This window comes from Schistocerca nitens, chromosome 1 (genome assembly GCF_023898315.1).
Source record: "Schistocerca nitens isolate TAMUIC-IGC-003100 chromosome 1, iqSchNite1.1, whole genome shotgun sequence".
In the NCBI taxonomy this organism is placed as follows: domain Eukaryota; kingdom Metazoa; phylum Arthropoda; class Insecta; order Orthoptera; family Acrididae; genus Schistocerca; species Schistocerca nitens.
Genome location: NC_064614.1, coordinates 83,888,187 through 83,910,668, shown reverse-complemented (window position 1 = coordinate 83,910,668; position 22,482 = coordinate 83,888,187).

The following is a 22,482-nucleotide window of genomic DNA, read 5'->3' as shown; positions in this document are numbered from 1 at the left end:
GGTTTCTAATCGTAACATTATTCTTATCTTGCCAAAGGTGTTTAATTTCTTTCCACACGTTGTCTTTATTTTGCTCTTTTGCTATGTCCTGTAATGACGACGAAATAAAATTTTCAAATGCAACTTGCTGAATGTACATAACGCTGAAATTTGCTTTGCAGAAGTTGGTTGCGATGTCTTGCTGATTGTTGCTGAGAGAACGAGATAGTGCGTCTGCTATAACATTTTGTGTGCCGGGAATGTGAACTATTGTAAAGTTAAATTCCTGTAAATAAAGCTTCCATCTGCTTAATCTGTCGTGAGTGAATTTAGCCGAAAGTAAAAATTGTATCGCTCTGTGATCTGTGTGAACGGTGGTATGTCTGCCATAAAGAAAGTGCCTAAATCTCGTAAAAGCCCATACAACACATAATGTTTCCAGTTCTGTAACGGAATAATTTCGTTCAGCAGGTGACAGAATGCGGCTTGCAAATGCGATGTTTTTGATTACTGTAGAGCCATCCTCTTCAATTTCCTGAAAAATATGTACGCCTAAAGCGGTGTTAGAACTGTCGGTCGCAATGGAAAAATTTCTGGTAAGATCTGGGTGCGATAAAAGTGGAGCATTCAACAAGGCTTCTTTCAGGTTCATGAATTCAGAATGTGCTTGCTTATCCCAAGACCAAATAGTGTTTTTACCTGTTAATTGGCATAATCTAGGTGTGTCTAAAGCAGAATGATGAATAAATTTACGAAAAAAGTTAATTAATCCCAAAAAGCTGCGTAATTGTTTCTTCGTCGTAGGAACAGTAATGTCACGTAGAGCTTGAAGTTTTCCGGATCAGGCGCAATGCCTTCTGCTGAAATTACGTGTCCAAGAAATTTTATAGAAGTTTTACCAAAATGCGATTTACTGAGGTTAACTGTGAGTCCTTGTGCATGAAAAGTTTGTAACAGACGTTCTAAAATCAGATTGTGTTCAGACCAGTTAGCTTCTGCAATAAGAATGTCGTCTACGTACGTCGTGATTCTGTCTTTAAGTTCTGTCGGAAGTATTGTGTTCAAACCGCGAATAAAAGCTGCTGAAGAAATAGTTAATCCGAACGGTAATTTACAAAATTGATAACAGTCGCCAAAACAGAGAAAAGCTGTATACTTTCTGCAAATCGGATGAAGCTGATCTAGTGTGGAATAGTCGGCCGAAGTGGCCGTGCGGTTAAAGGCGCTGCAGTCTGGAACCGCAAGACCGCTACGGTCGCAGGTTCGAATCCTGCCTCGGGCATGGATGTTTGTGATGTCCTTAGGTTAGTTAGGTTTAACTAGTTCTAAGTTCTAGGGGACTAATGACCTCGGCAGTTGAGTCCCATAGTGCTCAGAGCCATTTGAACCATTTTTTAGTGTGGAATAAATAGCCGTACCGTGAAATTTCTGTAGTAGTTCTTCTAGTGTCTGTGGTCGATCTGTTTCATTAATAATAATGTCATTAATGTGATGTGAATCAAGTACGAGGCGAAGTGAGCCATCCTTTTTCTTAACAATATGTAGCGGGTTTATGTACGGACTAACTGCTGGTTCTATAATTCCTTGGTCAAGCATATCCTGCAATTCTTTCTTAACTTGTTCTCTATGAATATACGGAATGGGATAATGCTTGGCTTTAAATGTGTCGTGCTGTTTGACTTGAAATTCATACATAAATCCGGACATAGTACCAGGAATGTTGTCAAAAACTGGAGCTTGCTGTAAAAGAATTTTGCGTAGTTGCGTGCGTTCGTCGTCTGTATTTGCACTGCTCTGTTTAACTTTGTCAGAAATCATCTGCATTACGTCGTAGTCAGCTTCGTTTGGAGTATTATAGTTATGTACGTACGTATCAGTGAACAATGTCGAATTACAGTCTATGTTACGTGTTGCGGAAATGATCTCTGTACGATTAATTGTTTGTTCTTCCGCAGATAAAGAATGCTGAAATTCTACAGCCAATTGCACATTTTCATCCTTCAACATTAAATAGGAATTTTGAAAATCAATAACTGCGTCGTGTTGTACCAGAACATTCGTACCTAAAATGACGTCTGTTGTCAATAAAGGAACAATCCAAAAATTTGTGTGAAAAGTATGACCTGCAATACAAAATGATAAATGCGTCTGTAATTTAACGTCTACACCTTTACTCGATACTGCTCCTTTTACTTTCGTTTTGCCTAATGGTAATGTGGGATACGTATTCTCTTTGTTGCACTCGTTAAAAGTTTCTTCATTTATTAATGACATAGGTGATCCGGAATCGATTACTGCTGAAAATTTTGATGAACCAATTTTAATTTCGATGACAGGATGTGAAATGATTTTCTGAACAACTGGTCTTTCCTGCAAAAGAGTGTCTCTGATATCGTCAAAAGTAATTACATTTTCGTGAATAACATTCTGCGTGTCTAAAGTAGTGCTTGTGTTACTGCAAGATGCGATCTGTACTGTATGTAGTCAAATTCTATCTGACGTGTTATTATTGTCAGGACGATTCTGTGGCATTTCGACTATATGAACTGTTCTATTATTTCTTCCAGACGTATTACGCTCTGGATGATACCTACTGTCGGGTTCATTCATGAGAAAATGTTGTTGTTGATCATTTTGTTGCTGGTAAGACCGACTGTTATTATACGTACGCTGATAATTGTGCTCATCGTTTTTACGTCTGTCGTGATAGTCATTTCTATACGTTGCATTGTGATAGGAATTGAAATACAGTCTTCTCTGTACGTAGTTATTTCCTCGCTGCCGTGCGTTACTATTTGTTGGTTCTGGGACTATACGTCCACGCGGCGAAACATTAAAGCTAGGTTGACCTTGTGGACTGCATTGTTGGTTAGGCATGCTAACCGGCTGATTTTCATGCTGTTGTGGTGGAGAACGTCTATTGTTACTAAAATGGGGTTCCTGTTGCTGATAGTTTTGACGATACTGATAATTAAAATTTTGCCTGTTATTAAAGTTCTGATGGTTGTCGTTCCTAAAGCGTCTGTTACTTTTACTATTGAAATTACTTGGTTGATCGTAATTACTGTAAGTTTGCTGGCCTTCGTTAATATATGAAAAATTTTTGTTTACGAAAGAATAGTCTGATTGCTGCACTTCTAAAAGCTGCAGCAGATCCCTGAATGCCGAAATACACTCCTGGAAATGGAAAAAAGAACACATTGACACCGGTGTGTCAGACCCACCATACTTGCTCCGGACACTGCGAGAGGGCTGTACAAGCAATGATCACACGCACGGCACAGCGGACACACCAGGAACCGCGGTGTTGGCCGTCGAATGGCGCTAGCTGCGCAGCATTTGTGCACCGCCGCCGTCAGTGTCAGCCAGTTTGCCGTGGCATACGGAGCTCCATCGCAGTCTTTAACTCTGGTAGCATGCCGCGACAGCGTGGACGTGAACCGTATGTGCAGTTGACGGACTTTGAGCGAGGGCGTATAGTGGGCATGCGGGAGGCCGGGTGGACGTACCGCCGAATTGCTCAACACGTGGGGCGTGAGGTATCCACAGTACATCGATGTTGTCGCCAGTGGTCGGCGGAAGGTGCACGTGCCCGTCGACCTGGGACCGGACCGCAGCGACGCACGGATGCACGCCAAGACCGTAGGATCCTACGCAGTGCCGTAGGGGACCGCACCGCCACTTCCCAGCAAATTAGGGACACTGTTGCTCCTGGGGTATCGGCGAGGACCATTCGCAACCGTCTCCATGAAGCTGGGCTACGGTCCCGCACACCGTTAGGCCGTCTTCCGCTCACGCCCCAACATCGTGCAGCCCGCCTCCAGTGGTGTCGCGACAGGCGTGAATGGAGGGACGAATGGAGACGTGTCGTCTTCAGCGATGAGAGTCGCTTCTGCCTTGGTGCCAATGATGGTCGTATGCGTGTTTGGCGCCGTGCAGGTGAGCGCCACAATCAGGACTGCATACGACCGAGGCACACAGGGCCAACAGCCGGCATCATGGTGTGGGGAGCGATCTCCTACACTGGCCGTACACCACTGGTGATCGTCGAGGGGACACTGAATAGTGCACGGTACATCCAAACCGTCATCGAACCCATCGTTCTACCATTCCTAGACCGGCAAGGGAACTTGCTGTTCCAACAGGACAATGCACGTCCGCATGTATCCCGTGCCACCCAACGTGCTCTAGAAGGTGTAAGTCAACTACCCTGGCCAGCAAGATCTCCGGATCTGTCCCCCATTGAGCATGTTTGGGACTGGATGAAGCGTCGTCTCACGCGGTCTGCACGTCCAGCACGAACGCTGGTCCAACTGAGGCGCCAGGTGGAAATGGCATGGCAAGCCGTTCCACAGGACTACATCCAGCATCTCTACGATCGTCTCCATGGGAGAATAGCAGCCTGCATTGCTGCGAAAGGTGGATATACACTGTACTAGTGCCGACATTGTGCATGCTCTGTTGCCTGTGTCTATGTGCCTGTGGTTCTGTCGGTGTGATCATGTGATGTATCTGACCCCAGGAATGTGTCAATAAAGTTTCCCCTTCCTGGGACAATGAATTCACGGTGTTCTTATTTCAATTTCCAGGAGTGTATTTTCTTTTTGCTGACCTGTTAAAAGTGACACTCTTAATGATCGTGGTAATTTAGAGATACATAATTGAATGAGTGCAGATTCACTATAGTGTTCACTTAAATACTGGTTTTGTTGCTCCATGTGCTCAAAAAATTGCGTCACACTGGGAAAATTTGAGTTCTCATAATTTGGTAAGCTAATTAACTGTAATTCCGCGCTGTGTCGTCTTCGACCAATACGCTGACAGAAAAGCATTCTGAAATTCTTCTACTGAATAACATTGTCTCGCGATCGGTCTCATACGAGTTGCCGGTTCGCCTTCCAAAAAACTGCAAATAAATTCAAGTTTGTGTGTTACGGGCCAAGTCGGTGGAAAAGCAAAGCTAAATTGTTGTATCCAATCTAGCGGATGAATCTGTGTTCTGTCATTTTTAAACACTTTAAATTTTCTCACTGACAGAAAATGTTTGTAATCAAAATTATCGTCTCTGTATGATGGAACAGGTTCAGTATTGTAAGAGAATCTGTTGAACTGTGGTCGTTCGGAATCTAAGTCCCGTACTCTCTGTAGATTACCCAAATTATACGCGCTGCGTGAGTCTGACGAATGTTCGCAAAGTGGCGTCTGCTGTAGTGGGTTATTAACTGAAATATTTTTTATCTCTGTTACCTCTTGCTGTAAACTTGATAATTTTCTACGTAAGGTGTTATTAGATGAATCGATCTCATTAATTGTCTGCTGTAAATTTTGAAATTCTGGTGTTTGATTAAATGAAACCGGTGAGGTATCGTCTGATTTGCTGTCATTATTACTTTCAATAACTTCAATACGACTGGCCAATTCATCACATTTTTCAGTCAGTATTTTTACCTGATCATCGGTTTTAGTGTCAGAGGCATTAATCTGTTTTTGCAATTTACGTGTAGTTTCGTTCAGTTTTTTAACGTCAGCTTTGACGACATTGAAGTCCTGTGTTAGTTCTAATTGTTCGAGTCTGTCGGTCACTGTTTGAATATCTACTGTGTGTGTATCTGTTTTTGATTTAAGATCAGAAATTTCATCACGTAATTCGGTGTTCAACTGTTCGATGGTATTAATTTTGTCCGATACTGTAGTAATATTGTTGTCTACATATGTCTTTGCATTCGCAAACATTTTACGTTTGTCTTCTTGTCTCTGTGCTGTGATTGTTTCCATTACTTGCTTTACTTTATTTTGATCCTGTATAAATTTGCGGAAACGCGTATCACTGTTTTGTATGTGGTGATTAAAGCGCTCGTCTATTTGAGTGTTCTGTTGTTCGAATTTCGCGTCTATCTTTGCATCCATTGTGCGCGAAAGTTCTGCTGTCATTAGTTTAAATTCGTCGCGTAATTGTGTAGCCTTTTCAGAGCATTGTTTAGCGACTGCGCTAATTTCCGCTCTAAGTGTTTCCGTTGTGGCTGTTTGCATTTCCCTTAATTCTTGAGCAACAGATCTAATTTCTTCGCTACCTTTCTTTGAACAAGCCTCAATTTCCTCGCGTAACTGTTCCTTAGTGTCATGACACTGCGCGGCAACGCCTCTAATTTGTTCACTAAGCTGCCTAGAATTGTTGTCTAATTTTTCATTTAACTGTTTGTTCTGTTCACTAAGTTGTTGTTTGAGATCTTCTTTAAGACTGTCTTGTTTTTCATTATTATTGTCTACTTTTTTATCAAATTGTTTAAAAAATGTCATAATTTGATCCAACCCCAAATCAGCATTCCTATTCTCTCTGCTGTTTGATTGTGTATCTGCAATTGTAGCGTTTTGTGCGACCATTTGGCCATTCTGTAATTTACAAAAAGGTTTGTCAGTCGAACGTACACGGTCAGTTACTATTTCGGAATTAAATAAATCCGTCCTACTTTGAATATCCTGTTCATTTTCATTACAAAAATTTGTCTGTACGGTACTTGAATTTTCCAAACCGGATGTGTTAAGCTGGGCAACGCTCATTACAATAGTGCGCCCCGCATCATCAATTGTCGTCAAATTAACAGAGGAGACAATTGAGTTCGTTTGTTCATCAGTAAGATAAGAATCATCATTAGTGGCTGGAACGCACTGATTGTCAGTGAACGCAGGATTGTCATCATTACACTGCGTGTCACAATTACTATGGGTCACGTTGTTTAAGTCGGTAATTTCATTCATAATACCTCGCGATACACTATTCATAGTCTTCCGCGGCATTTTTACAATAGTCACAATTATTCACAAATGAAATAAGCACAAAATGCAAAAAGCAACAAACACAAATACAACAGAGGAACGAATTGCCGATGATCTGAGGAAAGAAAGTCACAAAATTAGTAAAAGCGCTGCGCCAAATCCTAATTATATTTAAGCAAATAAGAGCAGATATCTGACTGTTTCTTAGAAGATTCTCAACGAAATACGATCCTGGACTGGATGTCGCCAAGTGTAACCTCCCGGCAATGAATATTTAAATGACCATGACAATAAATGAGAACTAGCAATCTGAGACAAGTGTAAGCTCCCCACAAAAAAATGAAACTCAATTCAATGATAATGAAATCTCAGTGTCAATGAAAACGCAAATAGACCGAAATGTCGATCTTAGGCCCTAATTAAACTCAAATTCTTACCTCAGTAAAACTGCATCTGCTCTTATTTTTCGCCATAGCTTGCAGGAAATGCATCGCAAATATTCTTTGAATTTAAGTGAAACTTTTCTTTAAGGAAATGCATGGGAAACATTCTTTCAATTCAAATGATTGTTTTTTTTTAAAAATTGTTTTGAGAACAAAATTATTATTGGGGCGATTCTTGAACAAATTAATTACAGTTAAGATACATTACATTATCAGAAGAGCGCAATGCTGCTTCATTATCTTATTTAAAAAATATACCTCGTCCTGAATCTTGACCAGAGCGCCATGTCGACGCCCGCCGACTCCTCACACACAACTCCGACTGTCTCTCGTGCGCTACTAGCACTGACTGAGTGCAACTAGCAACTACTACTACTGACTCCCTACATGCAACTGAACTCTCGCGCAGTCAAGCGCAGACTAGCAACGATAAATAACTCTCTGGTCAGAGATTCTGTCATGCCTCGCCATCGCTGTACTGAATACATACGCGTTTCAGATGAGGAACCAATTCAGAATCCAATTCATCCACGGTATATTGATAATTTTTACTTATGGACCGTCTGACAGCAACCAACCAGCCAGCTACCAAGAGGGACAAATTCCAACAATCACGAATATATAAACTTGAATGTCAAAGTTGTGATGCAGTATACATAGGCATGACATGCAGGAATTTTGAAACAAGATACAAAGAACATATCAGATGTTAGAAGTATGAAACAAACCATCCACATTTGCAGAGCATTTAAAACACTACAACCATCATCCTACAAACATGGAACAAGAAATGAAAATAATAAGAATAAGCAACCATGACAAACATCTTATACAAATGCGAGAAAACTTCCACATCCAGAAAGCCATAGCAGAAAACAAATATGTGATAAATGAACAAACACACATCAGCACAGGCTCCCTACTACACTTAATAAAGGAAATGATAACATAAAACAAAAAAAAACTCTTCCCCACACCATCTGGAGACACACACACACACACACACACATACACGGCCAAAAAAAATTATATAACACCAAAATACACACACACACACACACACACACACATACACAAACGCACACACAAATGCTTACACGAACAGACCACAGATACTTCAATAGTTACACTCATAAGTTTGGCAATAACATTGGATCTTTGGCAAAAACATTTGACAGTCGGCAAAAGAAACCAAAACATTGCATTAAAACAAGCGTTCAGTGCATAGTGCTGTGGAATGTGGAAAAAACCGCAAACTGGCGTTCATAAGAAGAGGAACGACACCAAAAATGCAACAGGAGCGTAATATGTAAGAAATTGTCCACGCAACCTGTAAGTACAGTTCAAAACATTACTACTTAATAGGAAATACCAACCACCAGAACTGTTTGTAACCTATAGGCACAATGACAAAAATGTAAATAAAATAGCTAACATATGTACATATTCCAGGCCACTGATGATGCCTTGCAGAAAATAAAGGCGAAACGCGTATGGCACTAAAATTGTGTTTTATTCAGTTGCTGTCAGACGGTCCATAACTATAAATTATCAATATACCGTAATATTACACGCAACTGAGGAACACAGGACTATAAAAGTTGAAGATGCCAATTCATCCACTTTCGCCATTGTTATCACTGATGTATGGGATGATGCATTATGCTGAAGTATCACTCTTTGCGTGCCAAGCTCGGTCTTTTCTTCATCCAACGCAAGTTTCAAATTATCCAACTATTAAGCATGATAGGGTCTACCTATGGTTCTGCTTCTTTTTAAGTGATCAATGGGGACTACTCCTTTAGAATCCCGAAGGACACTGGTCATCACCTTGTAAGTAGTCTGTTTAGGTTTTTGTCTTGGTAACGCCACATAGTGCTCTGTACAAAAATCGTTGACTGCGTTGTGTGCAGCCGGTGGCTGGTTAGACTCATTGCTGGAATATTCGCTTGTGTAGTGTTGGGCAGTTGGATGTGAACAGCGTATAGCGTTGGGCAGTTGGAGGTGAGCCGCCAGCAGTGGTGGATGTGGAGAGAGAGATGCCAGAATTTTGAGAGGTTACTATGAGCGGACAATCTGGACATGTGTCCATCAGAAAAAGGAAATATGTTTAACTGGAGCGCTATTAAGGTAAATAAATTGTTTGTTCTCTGTCAAAATCTTTTATTAGCTTACTATGCCTATCAGAAGTTTGTGCCCTCAGTAGTTAGAATCTTTTATTTAGTTGGCAGTATTGGCACTCGCTGTATTGCAGCAGTTCGGTTCAAATGGTTCAAATGCTTCAAATGGCTCTAAGCACTATGGGACTTAACATCTGAGGTCATCAGTCCCCTACACTTGGAACTGCTTAAACCTAACTAACCTAAGGACATCACACACATCCATGCCTGTGGCAGGATTCGAACCTGTGACCGTAGCCGTCGCGCGGTTCCATACTGAAACGCCTAGAACCGCTCGAGCAGTCCGAGTCACGAAGATTTTTGTGACGTAAGTGATTCATGAAAGGTATAAGTTATTGTTAGTCAGGGCCATTCTTTTGTAGGAATTATTGAAAGTCAGACAGTTTGGTGCTAAAAATATTGTGTGTCAGTTTAGTGATGGTCAGAATAAGTAAAGAGAAAACTGTCTGAGTACATTCAGTTTTGCTCAGCTGTTTGAAAATCAAATAACATAAGAGTTTTCCCAACACTGTCATTCTTTAGATTCAAAGGGGACATTTCAACCTTACCAGCTAACAAAATGGTCCTTGTCTTCTTTGGTGCACTTTCACCAGCTTTTGTCCATTGTTTTGACTACCATTTCTACTCCAGTGTGTAATGATATATGCAGGCTTCATCAACAGTCACAAAGTGGCATGAATATTAGTGCATTTGCGGTTAAATATCGCCACACTGTGTTGCAATGTTATACCGGATGTTCTTATGATCGACAGTGAGCAATCACAGCATCCAACTCGCACACAACTTCTTCAGAACCATTTCTCCCCGAAGAATACTGTGCACTATTATTTAAACAACTTGAGTTGTGATAGGCAGTGGCTCCATCCACTGTGTTCATAATGAGCTCTGGAGTCCAACTGACCTAGTACACAATACTGCCACCAGAGGGCACTGTCGTCCCATGGCGATCTGGGGAAAATGGCGGGGAAAGGACTCAGCCTGTGTCCAGCTACTGGAGATAGGAAGGAGTGTACTTCATTTACTTTCAGTGGGAAGTTAGAACAATTTATTTATGGATGGATTTGACGTAGTTTATTTGTTATGCTGATGCGAAACACTCGCGCTGACGTGCTTGGGGTCACAATAATTAACCTTCAGACCTCCAAACTAATAATAATTTACCGAAATAATACAGTACACTGATGAATAAAGACGCAAACAACTCGTAAATTGTCAAAATGGTGCATGTACAACGCTCTGCAAACACGCTTACTAATTACATACCATCGAAATAATGCATTGCAAAGCCCACACACATGTTTACAAAGCCGGCCGGAGTGGCTGAGCGGTTCTAGGCGCTACAGTCTGGAACTGTGCGACCACTCAGTCGCAGGTTCGAATCCTGCCTCGGGCATGGATGTGTGTGATGTCCTTGGGTTAGTTAGGTTTAAGTAGTTCTAAATTCTAGGGGACTGATGACCACAGCAGTTAAGTCCGATAGTGCTCAGAGCCAACCATTTGTTCACAAAATAATGCAACAGACACATTCACTGTGCACAAAACTGGCAATCACGCTCACAATGCTTAAACAGAAACACTTATTGCATGTAAAAACGTTTTCAGACTATTGTTAAAAATTCGGCCACGAAGTATCAGCGAGCTGTTGCCTACAGGAATGATTACCCTATAGGCGGGATGATTCCCTACAGGCAGGATGATTACCGGATGCATTCTTCCTAGCCATCCTAATGGAACAGCCCATCCCACCTGAGAGACGCCCCTGGCTATGCACGCGTTTACCTGCCCAGTGTGGCTGACGCATCACAGTGAGATGTTCACCCAGCGTGGCTGGAATTTTAGGTGTCCTACAGCTACTGGTATGGTGATTTCCAAATGCCACAATGACAGATGTGGGGCAGTATCACGCCAGAGAGGGATGGTCTGCTTCAACTTGTCTCTCAGAACTTTCCATGGGTACCTGCCCCCACCTTGTTTGACCCAGCCTGTAGAGGCTCCTATGTCTCAGCACAAAGGATGTCTTGTGAATGAATGGAGCATTTTGATTGGTTCTTACTGAATTTACCCGCCAAACTGCTGCTGCTGCCGGTGTGGGAGCACTGTCTGCCATTTTTTCTGCAGATGAGACTTTCAGCAGCAGAACTGTTTTGTACAGATCGCCACAATGCATTGACTGTTGAACCCTGAAAAAGTGGTCTACAGATCGTCAAATATGGAAAGACACTTGCTCAATTACACTCCTCTGCCACTGATGACGGAAGCTTGAATATTACAGTGTGAAACCAATCTCCAACCCAGCTATATATCACCACGTACTGTATCGATGTAGTGAACACGGAATTCGTATCCTGCGCCATACAAAATCGCCACTTCTGCTTCCTGCATATAATTGCCGACCACCAGACACTCGTACATATACTGCGAAGACAGACAGCGTAAACACATGCACCAAATATACTCCTCACAGCTCTAGATATTTTCCGCGAGGTTGGACGGTCACCCACCACAGCCGACGGTCACAGGTCATCTGGCCCTGCACACTCACTGGCCCGACACATGACCAGAGCGTCCTCAGCGGACTGAGGTCGCTCTCTGAACTGTCGTACAAAGGCTGGGTTGGTTCCCCGCGGCACAAAGGCCGTACTGTTTCTGGCCCCGACCTGCTTGCTTCATAGCTTTCTACACCTATCTCCAGACTTTGGGATTACAAAACATACGGATTTTCACATGGTTTGCCAGAATATCATACCATTTTCGCGATACTTCCCCATGTCAAACAAAATTCCGAAGATGTAGACTGGAAATTATTTACCTGAAAACCCGAAACTTTAGCGAGGTGGAACGTGCTGTAAATCACTGAGTAACTAGAAACTTATCTCGTCTGCGAAGATCTATATGTGAAAACTCAAAAAGTAGAGGAAACTGATATTCCCACTCGTGAATACCGATTTCGGTGATATAAAACATTCCAAATATATCCTATAATTTACAAAGTCAACTTAAATGCTTCTAATGTCTAGAGAGCCAGCAAACATGTCTTCCACCCGTCTTGCACCTGCTAGATGAACACACTACAACCGATATTGTCTCAAACAAATAAAGGCGAGAAATTTGCAGAAGCAGTTAACCAGACAATTTACATGGGAGGGGATAATGGTCCAGCACAAACACGCGTCGTTAATGAATCTTCTCAAATTTCCATGGAGAACACACGCGATCGTGGAGGCTGTCCAACACATAGTGAGTATTGGTTCACTATTCAGCCGTCTAGACACGGTTAAGTCAGCCGGCCGAAGTGGCCGTGCGGTTAAAGGCGCTGCAGTCTGGAACCGCGAGACCGCTACGGTCGCAGGTTCGAATCCTGCCTCGGGCATGGATGTTTGTGATGTCCTTAGGGTAGTTAGATTTAACTAGTTCTAAGTTCTAGGGGACTAATGACCTCAGCAGTTGAGTCCCATAGTGCTCAGAGCCAGCCATACGGTTAAGTCAGCTACATTCCTGTACCCTCACCTGTCTTTCCATTCGGACGGCTCCTGCTGTTAGCTGTAAACGTGGATCATCCCTGCCACAGGCCATCGCCGCCACGTACTCCTCACACACCAGGCACAGTAGTTATTGGAAACCAGCCACATATATTTTATCACTGTACTTACAATTAAGTATTACGATCGCGGTCTCAATTGGTCGACATTCGACAATGAGCGAGGTATCGGAAATACCCACTGCTGACGGCAGTGGCTCTGGAAATAGAAATACCTGTACCATTCTTATGATTTGACACACTTTTCCAAGTAAAAAAAATCTTCCATTCCCTTTGCGGCTATCACAGTATTCCACGTCAAATCCATACCTTCCTTACGACTAGACATAGTCATTTTCTTTGCACATGTCAAAACACAGACACACCTACACATACTTTATAAGACTGATGCTCAAGGCGAACCTATCACGCATCCCCCACTACTAAGTGTAATACTCAGCCAGTAACTAACTGCTGTGTATACGAAACAATACTGAGCGAAAATCTGGGAGGGGTGGACGTGTCTCATACGTTTTACTTACGAGTGGTACCACAGTGGCTTAGAAAGAGAAACGGAACCATCTTACAAGCCTCCAGATGCTCAAAACACGATCGCAATAACGATGTTAAAGTCACAAGCGGTCTTGGTTCTACAGGTGCCCACAAGTATCGCTAAAAATATCCATGTCAAAAACTATACAAGCCTTATAAATGGAGCTCCGAGTAAAGCGGTTTTTCCAGACAAATATCACGACACTGAATACAGACGATGATAGTCGGAGCGTATATTAACAGATTAACAGTGCGGTCATGCGTCGCCAGCGATGTAAGCTCGTAATAAAATCATCGAATTTAGAAAGTGATTCAGCTAGGAGCTGCATATGAAGCTGGTATTTGCAACTTCCTCATGCCGCCGCTAGATATTTCTCCGGTATTTGTAACACATTCTGTCTTGATGCCACGTCAGAGGTTCTGCGATATATCTACTGGGTTATAAGTGATGGTTGCTTGAGAATGGTCACATACAGAAGGCAGTGTGCTGATTGAGGTGTACACTAGCTTTTCAGATTTCTGATGCTATGCTTTCCGGTAGAAATGCTGTCTGTGATTTGGAATCAAGTCTTTCCATTCAACCATATTCTTGCGTTCCTATGCATCCTATGAAGAGGTCTTTCAATGATTACTGCCACTAGTGAACCATATTTCTGGCATTCCCATATATCGAAACGAGTCACCTTTTTCGAACCCATCTGCTACAGTAAAATTCGAATGTGGCTTTAAATAGCTGCTATGCATCTTGCAACTCCTCCTCAGACTCTCCACTGCCATCCCTGCAGCTTTGCGCATGTGATCGTTCCAGTTTAAGTCGGAACTGAGCAGACGTCGGAGAGAGCTATATCTACCACATTCTGCAGACCGTGTAGGCGTGTTCTGAGCACTCGATGGAAATGGGAACATGTTCTCGTAGCTCCGCCAACCGTGTACGAAGTGTAAGTTCAGCGCCAAACGAATCCGGCTACTGCAACTCAAGGTAAAATAAAGACAGGAAGAATGGTTACAGTAGTGTGTATTATCAGAAAAATTAGGAAGACTCAACATCATTTAGGTACTGCAGTCCGAAGCAGATCCGCATCCCTCAGCTTCCAATCACATCTATCAGCCCAACATGCTGTCGTCGTTCTTCTGTACCATCCCATAGAGAAAAATTAGGAACTGTAAAAGACCCGCTAACTTCATCCGATAGAGAACTCGATAAGGTTTTTACAGCATCGTGCACATGCGGCTATCCTATTAAATATTCAGGTATTAATCCACTGGAGCACATGGCCAGTGGTCGAAGTCGCTTGCACAGACCAATGTATAGTGACAACGCCAGTGCTGTAGCAGGATGACCGTATCCCGCAGACTATGCTGTCAGTCGAAAGAGAGGCTCCGTGTGTTGTTCTTTGAAACATTGCAATTTTCTATTGTAACACGCTTTCTACTCTGTCATACAGTTGTTTTTACCACCACGACTTCGAGGTCTGTGACAGGTTCTAAACTGACATTAACACGTTCTGATCCATTGCCTCTCACAGAAAACTAGACGTCGCATGGTGTAAATCATGTTGTTGCTGCTGTTACCACAAAACTCACACACACACACACACGTAATGGATGATTTTAAATAAAAGACAGCCGCAACATAAGGGAACTGGAAGAGTTTGGCAGCGTTGTGGAGTGTTTCGAAACTGCTGTCCGAAGGTAACTGACGACCTCTACATTTGAACTCATCTGTCACAGTGAAAGCATAGCTGATGACTGTGTTTCGTGTCGACTGATTCCTCATGTTGCAGTCATTTACGCGATCGCTGTTTCGGTGCTAGCCATCCCCAGAAGGTGTTGCCTTCAAAAAATGGTTCAAATGGCTCTAAGCACTATGGGACTTAACATCTGTGGTCATCAGTCCCCTAGAACTTAGAACTACTTAAACCTCACTAGCCTAAGGACATCACACACATCCATGCCCGAGGCAGGATTCGAACCTGCGACCGTAGCAGTCGCGCGGGTCCGGACTGAGCGCCTAGAACCGCTAGACCACCACGGCCGGCGGTGTTGCCTTGCACCAAGACTCTTTCTCCATATCAAACAAGCGATGTCAGTCAATCATTATGCGGTAATCAACAGCGTACCAGTGGGTGGATCGGATGTAAAAGACACCGTCGATGTACTGTAATAAAAGCATCACAGTTGATAGTGGTAACAATTTTTGGCAATTTTACAGTGATTTCAACACTGATCAATGATGCGACAGCATGCTTCCCAGTTTCGGTATCATCGCTAAATGGCTCAAATGGTTCAAATGGCTCTGAGCACTATGGGACTTAACATCTGTGGTCATCAGTCCCCTAGAACTTAGAACTACTTAAACCTAACTAACCTAAGGACATCACACACATCCATGCCCGAGGCAGGATTCGAACCTGCGACCGTAGCAGTCGCGCGGGTCCGGACTGAGCGCCTAGAACCGCTAGACCACCACGGCCGGCGGTGTTGCCTTGCACCAAGACTCTTTCTCCATATCAAACAAGCGATGTCAGTCAATCATTATGCGGTAATCAACAGCGTACCAGTGGGTGGATCGGATGTAAAAGACACCGTCGATGTACTGTAATAAAAGCATCACAGTTGGTAGTGGTAACAATTTTTGGCAATTTTACAGTAATTCCAACACTGATCAATGATGCGACCTCAACAGGCGTACAGTAGAATGTTGCCTCGACGGAAATAAATGTGACTGTTTCCCTGGTTCCCGGCGTTTACATGTCAACGTTTTCTCGGATTCCTCCTGCTGACGCAAACACGTTCCCTTGTACAAGAAATGTTCTGCGCCAACCAGAAGACACGCAAGTACTTTCTCAATTTCTCCGCCCAATATGCACAGCTCTCCGTCTCTGAACGATTGCTACCGACGTGCAAATGATTTGCGTACCTGCCCGTCTTGTAGCGAAATCCCAGCTCTTCTAGCTCAAGTGGAGCCTGCTATTCCTTCCTGCCAACTAGCACATGCCCAACAATATATGAATATAAACACCTGAATTTAAACACTCAGCCGGCCTATAGCGAGGTTCCTTCATGCACAAAAATTCTGGCCACAGAAACGCACTGTGATAAAACGCCTATGACAACTCGATTCGCCCTTCTTCGAAAAAGCTGCCACATCTCCTCCATGCCTGTGACGCCACAAACATTTTTACCAATCACGCATTTTCGTGCCCAGCAACTATCCTCACAACAGAGGTCCCCTGAAAGTAAGAAATTCACCCGACTCTTAGTTAGCTGCAAGCCTTGTTTCTTTAGGAACACCGAAGATGCTTATCTCTTAAAGTCACTCTTCACAAACGATGATGATGGTTGTGGGGCGCTCAACTGCGCGGTTATCAGCGTCCGTACAAATTTCGAACCTTTGCTCAGCCAAATCTCGCCACTTTCATGATGATGAAGAAATGATGAGGACGACACAAACACCCATTCATCTCGAGGCAGGTGAAAATCCCCGACCCCGTCGGGTATCGAACCCGGGACCCTGTGCTCGGGAAGCGAGAACGCGACCACGAGACCACGAGCTGCGGACGCTTCACCGGCGAGAAAGTGCCAGCCTTCAGCTGACGGAGTTCCTTTCCTTTCCTCAGTTTGGCCACAAAGCAGGACCCAGCTGACACCGGCCATGGCTGGTCAGCTGAGGCGCCTTTCGTGAATTAACACGAGAGGCCAATGCCAGAGGGCCGCTTAGAGACAAACATGTATGATCTGCACCACGTTAAAAACATGATACACGATGTGATCAAAAGTATGACACCTGGCGGAAAATGACTTAGAAGTTCGTGGCGCCCTCCATCGGTAATGTTGGAATTCAGTATGGTGTTCAAACACCCTTAGCTTTGATGACAGCTTCCACTCTCCCAGGCATACGTTCAGTCAGGTGCTGGAAGGTATCTTGGGGAATGGCAGCGCATTCTTCATGGAGTGCTGCACTGAGGAGAGGTATCGATGTCGGTCGGTGGGCCCTGGCACGAAGTCTCCGTTCCAAAACATCCCAAATATGTTCTATAGGATTCAGGTCAGGACTCTGTACAGGCCAGTCCATTACAGGGATGTTATTGTCGTGTAACCACTCCGCCACAGGCCGTGCATTATGAACAGGTACTCGTTCGCGTTGAAAGATGCAATCGCCATCCCCAATTGCTTTTCAACAGTGGGGAGCAAGAAGGTACTTAAAAGATCAATGTAGGTCTGTTCTGTGATAATGCGTCCCCAAAACATCAAGAGATGTAAGCCACCTCCATGAAAAACACAACCACACCATAACGCCTCCGAATTTTACTGTTGGCACTACACGTGCTCGCAGACGACGATTACCGGACATTCGAAATACCCACACCCTGCCATCGGATCGCCACATTGTGTACCATGATTCGTCACTCCTCACAACGTTATTCCACTCTTCAATCGTCCAGTGTTTACGCTCCTTATACCAAGCGAGGAGTCGTTTGGCATTTACCGGCATGATGTGTGGCTTATGAGCAGCCGCTCGACAATGAAATCGTTTTTTTCTCGCCTCCCACCTAACTGTCGTAGTACTTGCAGTGGATCCTGATGCAGTTTGGAATCTCTCTGTGATGGTCTGGACAGATGTCTGCCTATTACACATTACGACCCTTTTCAACGGTTGGCGGTCTGTGTCAGTCAACATACGAGGTCGGCCTGTACGCTTTTGTGCTGTACGTGTACCTTCATATTTCCACTTCACTGTCACATCGGAGACAGTGGACCTATGGATGTTTAAGAGTGTGGAAATCTCGCATACAGACGTATGACACAAGTGACACCCAATCACCTGATGACGTTGGAAGTCCGCGAGTTCCGTGGAGCGGCCCATTGTGCTCTTTCACTATGTCCAATGACTACTGAAGCCGCTGATTCGGAGTACCTGGCAGTGGTGGCAGCACAGTGCACCTAATATGAAAAACGTATGTTTTTCCGGGTGTCCAGATACTCTTTATCACATAGTGTATGTAGTTAGAGTTCAGTATGAAGAGTCATTGTAACACAGTTCGCTTTAATGAAATGCTATTGTTGTATTCCGCTCCAAGATTATCCTTGAATTAGTACATTATGCTCATATTAACTGAAAAGGGGTATGCAAACTGGCTTGGCACTTTTCACAATTTCTGCAATTGAAATTTATAAAATTTCTAACAATTTTTTTCTCGCTAACAATGATGGAATTCTTTGAAGAAAGCCTTACTGGAAACTGAGAAATACTGAACTATGTGTCTGAATATAATGTTTAGTGGATTGATTATTTGGGAATATCCTACTGTCGCTCTTTACAGTATGAAGCATTTATTTTGGGTGCTAGCCATGACGTAGAGATTACAAGCAATAGCTTTTTCCTCATTTACCATTTGCGTAGCTCTTTGTCTGCCGAGCTATGAGAGTTACAAGCAGACTTCGATTTTGTAATTCTTTCTGGTATTGTCAAAGGCGTTTTCTGAGCACATTTAGATTTTTTATTATATTGTTAAAGATTTTATTTCGCTTTCACAAAGCATAGATATTTTCTTTATTTATGATTGTTTCTTTACGTACTTAATTCGAGCCTTTTCTGGTCTCCCTACAGTACGTTACTCTACCGAAAGACATTATGATTCGGTTTGAGCTTAGTTTTATTAGAGCCTTCTTAAAGAATGACTATTTCGCTACTACAGATACACGTCTGGAACATGTTTTATTTGATTCACCAGATCATTAACAACAAAATGAATGGAATTCGTGCTTTACTTTAACCTCGTACAGTTTTGCGATGGCTTCATATTGGCGAAGTTGCTAAATTTCAGGCAAAATCTTTTATTATCCGTAACTTCGTAACTAAAAATTTGCGGACCTGTGTTTATCTGAACTTTTTTCTTTACTTTCACTTGCAAAATAACATGTTAAACTATTTGCAGATCTTATCAAAATATAAATGTAATTAGTATAAGCTTATTTTCACGCTCCCTGTGGGAACGACGCATATTCTCAGATACCTCACTTGTGCAAACTTTGTAAGTAGATATTTTCAGGACGCTTTTCGCTTATATTCAAAACTGTTGGAGATCAGGTTTTTCGGCTTTCCCGTGGCGTATTTCAGTGGGTCAAACAAACGTGTAACCATTTGTGCTTCCCTTTTCTTGCGTACGTTCAATATTCTCTTCTATTTGGTGTAGGTCGTACACGCTTAAGCAACATCCTAGGATGGACTCCACGACTGTTTCGTAAGTAATCTCCGTTACGGACTGGTCGCGGTTTTCCAACGTCGTACCAATGAACTGAATTCTGTCACCTGCTTTAGCTATGACTGAGCATAAGAGATCATTCCATTTCATATCCCCATGAACTGTTACACCCAGGTATTTTTATGAGATATTGGAACACTGAGGCACAAATTGTGAAAACCACTACTTGCCACGAAGTTGCAACTACTAAAACTGCCTGCATCACTCTCTTATGGGATCTATTAGGAGTATAGTGAGGTATCCCGAAGTTTGTCTTCGTCTTATTATTAAAATAAGAATTCATACAGAAATACGTATCCTTTGATGTAATCAAGACATTTGCAGCAATATAGAAGGAGTTACACATTGTCTCTGTAGCTCTGGCAAAAACTTATGACACCGTTTCTAGAGAAAAAATGAGAGAAGGTTTGAAGGATATGGATTACCATCTTTTACACATTATTAGTGAAATGTATAGATATAACAAGCTGCAGATTACATGAGCGTCAAAATCACGAGAACTTAGTAGTACTACGTCGTAACTGATCTGACGCAAGATGCCAATATGTGAGCCATAGTGTTCAGTTTATACATCGTAGTGGAACTACGAAGACTGAAAAGCAGCTGCTGAGCAATGAGAATGGTCTACAGGTGTTTTCGTCAAGTTTTGGTGAGATCAAACCATTCTAGCATAAGATGAATACAATGTTGAGTTCATGGCATAACGTTTACATCAGGAATACGATAAACGGGGACTACAGGCGAATCTATCAAAAACCGGATACCTGTTTGCGAATAATGAAACTGGGTTTGAAATTCACATCAATGAATCAGTTATGAGACAAGTAGAAAATTTGAATAATTATTGACAAAAATGGATGGAATGTTTACAGAAGTAAAATACAACAAAGTACAAATTGACCAAAGAGTGGGTAGTCTAATGGTTGAATCTGTCCTACGGTATTGGTCTGAACTATGGATTTTAAATACTAACTTCAAAAGAAGAGTAATAGCTGTTAAAATGGATTATTTACGAAGGAACGCCAGATTATCAAAAATCGAAAAAGTGGAATGGTGAAGTGAGAGTTACACTACTGGCCATTAAAATTGCTACACCACGAAGACTACGTGCTACAGACGCGAAATTTAACCGACAGGAAGAAGAAGCTGTGATATGCAAACGATTAGCTTTTCAGAGCATTCACACAAGGTTGGCGCCGGTGGCGACACCTACAACGTCCTCACATGAGGAAAGTTTCCAACCGACTTCTCATACACAAACAGCAGTTGATCGGCGTTGCCTGGTAAAATGTTGTTGTGATGCCTCGCGTAAGGAGGAGAAATGCTTACCATCACGGTTCCGACTTTGATAAAGGTCGGATTGTAGCCTATCGCGATTGCGGTTTATCGTATCGCGGCATTGCTGCTCGCGTTCGTCGAGATCCAATGACTGTTAGCAGAATATGGAATCGGTGGGTTCAGGAGGGTAATACGGAACGCCGTGCTGGATCCCAACGGCCTCGTGTCACTAGCAGTCGAGATGACAGGCATGTTATCCGCATGGCTGCAACGGATTGTGCAGCCACGTCTCGATCCCTGAGTCAATAGATGGGGACGTTTGCAAGATAACAACCATCTGCACGAACAGTTCGACGACGTTTGCAGCAACATGGACTATCAGCTCGGAGACCATGGCCGCGGTTATCCTTGACGCTGCATCACAGACAGGAGCGCCTGCGATGGTGTACTCGACGACGAACCTGGGTGCACGAATGGCAAACGTCATTTTTTCGGATGAATCAAGGTTCTGTTTACAGCATCATGATGGTCGCATCCGTGTTTGGCGACATCGCGGTGAACGCACATTGGAAACGTGTATTCGTCATCGCCATAATGGCGTATCACCTGGCGTGATAGTATGGGGTGCCATTGGTTACATGTCTCGGTCACCTCTTCTTCATATTGACAGCACTTTGAACAGTGGACGTTACATTTCAGATGTGTTACGATCCATGGCTCTACCCTTCATTCGATCCCTGCGAAACCCTACATTTTAGCAGGATAATGCACGACCGCATGTTGCAGGTCCTGTACGTGCCTTTCTGGATGCAGAAAATGTCGACTGCTGCCCTGGCGAGCACATTCTCCAGATCTCTCCCGAACTGAAAACGTCTGGTCCATGGTGGCTGAGCAACTGGCTTGTCACAATACGCCAGTCACTACTCTTGATGAACTGTGGTATCGTGTTGAAGCTGCATGGGCAGCTGTACCTGAAAACGCCATCCAAGCTCTGTTTGACTCAATGCCCAGGCGCATCAAGGCCGTTATTACGGCCAGAGGTGGTTGTTATGGGTACTGATTTCTCAGGATCTATGTACCCAAAACGCGTGAAAATGTAATCACATGTTAGTTCTAGTATAATATATTTGTCCAGTGAATACCCGTTTATCATCTGCATTTCTTCTTGGTGTAGCAATTTTAATGGCCAGTAGTGTACAATGAAGGCAAGTGAACCAGTGAGAATTGAAGGAAAATCATTAAAGTGATATGGGCATCTGTAGAGAATGCCAAGTCATCGGTGACCAAAGAAAAGTTTTGAATGGGAACCACTTGTCAGACGTAAACGTGGCAGGTGACAACGTCCTTGAAAAGATGACATCATCGAAGTAGTGGGCGTCGTGGTGTACGCAAGATGGATGCCGTGAATCGAGAGGTCTGGCGGGCGATAACACAATACAGAAAAATGGTTTTATTAATTAATCTTTGTATTCATTAGTCCCTTAATAATGATA